Below are 5,253 nucleotides of genomic sequence, written 5' to 3' on the forward strand. Positions count from 1 at the left end.
TTTTTTTTTTTTCCAAAACCAGACTTTTCTTTAGTTGGCCTTTGCTTTAGGTCACAAAAGAATCTTTGTGTTTGATCCGAGTGGGCTTCTTTCATAACTAGCTTCGTGAGTCAATACGAATAATCCTCAGTATGATCAGAGCTGCTCAGTTCTGCTGAAGTAGATTCTAGTCTGCTCTTAGAAGGGGCCGTCTTTGAAAACTGGCATCTGCGTGCGCCGCATGTGTTTTTAATACGACCTACATAAGTGATGTTGGCCGGTCTTCTCCTGGTAACAGTTGACGTAGCTGCAGATTCAGGCATCCGGAGTTACATGCGTCACTAGATGAGTTATGTCATCAAGTCTTTTTTATCCTGAAATCACTTGGGAAGAGGAATCCCTCACCGTTCACAGTCCTGTATGTATGGAGCAAACAGATGCATGAGAGAAATGCTGAGAGAAAGTAAGAGGGAAGGAGTCGGTGTGCTGTGCATTGCAGTGGCCCCAGAACTGTTTTGTATAATTTAATTTTGTAAACATGAATTTTAAAGACGGACAACATACTTGTGAAGTTTGTTTAAAATGATAAAACATTATATAAAATGTTGGTAACACTTTATTTAACAGTGGCCTTGTTACACATGTTGGATGTACTTACTATATTAAGAACAGTATATTATGCATAATTACATACAAATTAACCGTAAACCACAAACCTAATCCAAACTCTATAGTGAGTACATGTTGTTAATTAATATTACTCTGTAATTAATTGTATATTTTACACTATGTTAAGGACACCTTAAAATAAAGTGTATCCAAAATGGTTTATATAATGAATTAACAAAGTCTTAATATACGTATATTATATATAAGGAAAAGAACATTTATTTAAAAGGATTTTTAAGGAAAATTTCTTTTTTTTTCTGAGAAAAGATAATTTATGTGTAGATCAGCATTATTTTAATATTTTTAAAACTAAAAAATACTAAAAAAAAACTTGAATACTACTAGTATTTATTAATATTATGATTTATCTTTTAATTTTTATATTTTCAGTGTTAATTTTAAATTTTTTGTATTTTAACATTTTAGTAATTGTCTTAAGTGCTTTTTTAATTTTTAGTTTTTAGGTTTTTTAATATTTCTGTTTTCTATTTCTATTTTTTATCTTTTTATTTTTCACTTTTAGTTTAAGTTATTTCATTTCATATTTATTAAACTTATTTATTAACAATTGTTAATAATTTCAGTTTTAGTTTTAGTTACCAATAACAACACTGATGCAGATACCACTTAGTTTGATATATTGTTATCTAAACCACGACATGCAGGCATTACTAAGTGTCAAAATAATTTGGGGGCCACTGCAGATGTAATTGGGGTCATTCCAAACAGTGTTTTGTATCTACAAAATTTCTAACATCATTTATCTCACCATAGTCATGTCTTGACATACTGTGAGTCTGTTGTTATAGAACTCATTACTGAAATTTCCATAGCGAAGCTCATTATTCTTCATTGAAATTAGGGCTATGTTCCACTCAGTGTGCATAATATTCAGTACAGCTGTGTGATCCATACTTGCAATGCATGTACGTATCAAATCTATTTATAACCATCGTATTTTCACAATCCTTCCACACTATTTAAAATGTAAGTCAGAGGTGCAAATGAGTGTTTCTCTCTCACTCTCTGAAGTGTTGAATGTGCTACAGGGCTGATTGCAGATCTGATGGTGTTTCGACTGCATATTGACTGTCTGGAGTCCTAGACCAAATACAAAAAGCAGTCAAACACTAGCTAAAATGATTAGCCTTTAGCAGTGACTGAGAATGTGACTGTTATTAGCAGATATTAATTATTTTTAGTTGTGTAAATAGAACTGTGGAGTATTATAGTACAAGTATATGAATTTTATGAAGAGACTTTTCCCCCTGTGTCGTTACCACCTGTGCACTTAGGTAAACAAGGGCATTTGCAGGACGTACGTATATGTTACTGGTGTAATGGCACTGTTGCTTTAGGCTCGGTGTTGAATCAGTTTGACATATTGACCTAGGATTCCTGTAAATACCAGAAACCTCCCTGCGGGACTGGATGTCACAGACAGGTGATCGATTTCTCAGGTCTGACTGATTGAGGCAAGTCCACTTGTAATTGGCTGAATTGGAGAGCGTGAATGATGGCGGAAAATGCTACTGGATTTATTAAGCTGTCATTAGTGTTTGAGCTGCTGGATAGGTAGAGCGGCAAGTCAATATTTGGCTCTCATTTTCATCCTCATGTAGAGGCAGCACAGTAATTGGTTTTGTTTTAAGAGATGAGATCTGTCACATGGCCTTTGTTAGTCTCATGTCATGGCTTGATGTTGTCTGAAATATCGGAGGAAACTCTTAAAGGAATAGTTTAAGATCACTTATTTAATCACATTTAATAACTTTTATGTCATTCCAAACCTGTATGAGTTAATTTCTCACATGGAGAACAATAATAGATATTAGGTGAAATGTTAACGCAGCTCTTTTCCATAAAATGAAAATGAATGGAGACGGGGAGCTCTAAAAAAAGTACCTTTTATAGTTTTATTAATATTTTGAATTAACTTTTATATTAATATTTTCAGGGGTTTTTTCTCTGTTCATTTTAATTTTAGTTTAAGGTTTGGTAATTTTGTTATATGCCTTTGTCAATATATATATATATATATATATATATAATAAGCAAGGCTTCTGCCTACACCTTTTTCGGAAATTATGTTCATTTATTTATTTTTTGTGAAAAGTTGTTTGTAAGGACGAAATAAACAGAAATGGATATATATATATAAACACTAAAACTAAGACAGAAAAAAAAACTTTCTTAAAGCTATATATATATATATATATATAGCCTTAATAAAGTTTTTTCTGTCTTAGTTTTAGTGTTATTACTATAACTTATTTTAGTTAGTAGCCAAGGCAAAATTTAAAATTTTCGTTAATTTTTTTTTATCTAATGTTTATTAGAATTATATAAAATTATTATAATTATTGTTAACATTTTATTTCAGCTTTATTTCTAATTTTCAAAAAAAAAAATTTTTAATAGTTTAGTTAACAATAACAACACAATGTAGCAGAGAGAATATTTTAATTCTCTGTTCCTCATGTAAAGCTATATCGTAAAGCTTCAGAAAACTTGGAATACAGTTCACAAGTCAGAACTGACCATTTTAATGTTTGACCGCATCAGTCCCCATTCACTTTCATTGTATGGAAAAGAGCTGCATTTCCTATTGCATTCCACAGAAAAAAAGAAAGTCTTAGGATTTTAGATGTGTAGGTTATTAAAAATAATAATAATAATAATTTTTCGGTAAAGTATTCCATTAAGAAGAAGTGAACAATTATATCTAACGGCGATAGCTGTTACAGTAAATAGTAAATGGACTTTGCTATAGAACCAGAAATAAAACAACAATTAATTGATAATTATACACATTTATCTCTTTTTGTCTATCATTTGTCTCTGTCTGACTCTGTCCTCTTTGTATCAGTATAGTGAATGGCTACTAGCAGGCTTATATTAGCCACTGCGCTGAAAGGCAACACTCCGTTTGAAGCTGTTGACTTCTGACTGTGAGTTTCTGAGAAACCCAGCATCGTCTGACCTTAACAAAGACCCAGACAGAGTTTCTTTATATTCAAGGTGATGCTGCTTTTATTGATTTTCATTTGTGTGATCTCATCTTTCTTTGATGTGGTTTATTTGTGTCTGAACGTCGAAGATTCTTTCTGTAACGATATTGATTTTGTAGACCACCCTTTTGTCCATAGAAAGGGTTCGGGGTCTTTTCTACTGTGCTATACGGTATGTGCAACTTTGAATAGTGATGCTTGGTTCGTAACTAATTAACTGCCACTTTTTCGTCATATTTCCAAGAGAGAACTTTGACCTTGATACAGATCTCATGTTCGGTCTAAAGAAACATCTTAAACCAGCCTAAGACCGTTTTCTGGTCTGTTTTAGAGTTTTTAGCACTTTTCAGCTGGACCACCTTGACCAGGCTCGGAGACCAGCATACATCAGCTAAGACCAGCAAACAATCTTGGGCTGGTTTAAGCAGGATATTTCCGAAGGTCTGAATTAGGGCTGCACGATTAATCGAATGCGATTGTCATGCGCATTTTGTTAGTAATGCCGGTTCTGTAATCAGCAGTAAATCGTCATCACGTGCTTTCAGATGGAGCAGCATTTACTACACAGAGCCGTAGTTCACTGACAAGTTACGCAATAAAATCGCAGACGATTTTATTGCGCGATTATGAAATCGAAGGAATCGTTTGCGATAATGACAGCTGTTTGCATAGCTTCTCAGTGAGCTACGGCTCTGTGTAGTAAATGCTGCTCCATCTGAAAGCATGTGAAAATACCACATTTAATAACATATTTTTACTCCAAACTCACTTCATAATGTCAGTCGAGTGTTTGAAATAAATCCTTCTGTGAGATGATGTGGCTTCTTCCACAGAATAAGGCACGCAACATATTTCATAGTATTCTAAGCAGTGATATAAATTTTTAAAGATTTTAAATATACATTATTTTTATGAAAATTATAATAATTATAATAAAAATAATAATAATAATAACTCAAATAAACCATATATTGTCATAATCGTGTGTTTATTAGTCACGTTGAATCAATAAAAGCAGTTAAATCTTCTGTTTATCCAGCTACCGCTATAGGCATTTCCTGGGTTTCTTCTGCGTGGCGTATTTGGAGTTTCAGCGCGAGAGCGCCCTCTGGCCTATGGATGGAGATTTACTGCTGATCACAGAACCATGCTTCACTGAAAGATACGCATGACAATCGCAGCTTCTGTCGAATCGTGAATTTCGATTCCATTTCGATTTATCGTGCAGCCCTAGTCTGAATGTGTCCACAGTTCCATCTTATACAAGTGCATGTGTACTCAAGGTGAGTTATGAAACATCCAGCTCCCACCTGGACAGGTATTAATCTGAGAACAATCTCTGAGGTGAACGTGTGAATATTGTTTGAGATCAGCATTGTGTTCTGCACTCGGAAACTTGCACGACTTACACAGCAGTTGACAAAAGAGTGAGGAGAAATGAGAGGTAGAATATCAGTATTGAAGTGAATATACCTGCTTTTATAGGCAAGGCAAGGCAAGGCAAGTTTATTTGTATAGCACATTTCATACACAATGGTAATTCAAAGTGCTTTACATAAAAGAAAAGAAAAAAAATAATCACAACAATAAAAAA

At 33.5% G+C, this 5,253-nt stretch overlaps 1 protein-coding gene across 2 annotated transcripts in view; it reads left to right on the top strand.

Moving 5' to 3' along the window:
* LOC107718718 (microtubule-associated tumor suppressor candidate 2-like) overlaps window positions 1–5,253 on the top strand; it is a 36,900-nt gene that overhangs the window by 7,314 nt on the left and 24,333 nt on the right. The window lies entirely within an intron of this gene.

The sequence above is a fragment of the Sinocyclocheilus rhinocerous genome, unplaced genomic scaffold (assembly GCF_001515625.1).
Source record: "Sinocyclocheilus rhinocerous isolate Xijiao unplaced genomic scaffold, SAMN03320098_v1.1 scaffold1655, whole genome shotgun sequence".
Lineage (NCBI taxonomy): Eukaryota > Metazoa > Chordata > Actinopteri > Cypriniformes > Cyprinidae > Sinocyclocheilus > Sinocyclocheilus rhinocerous.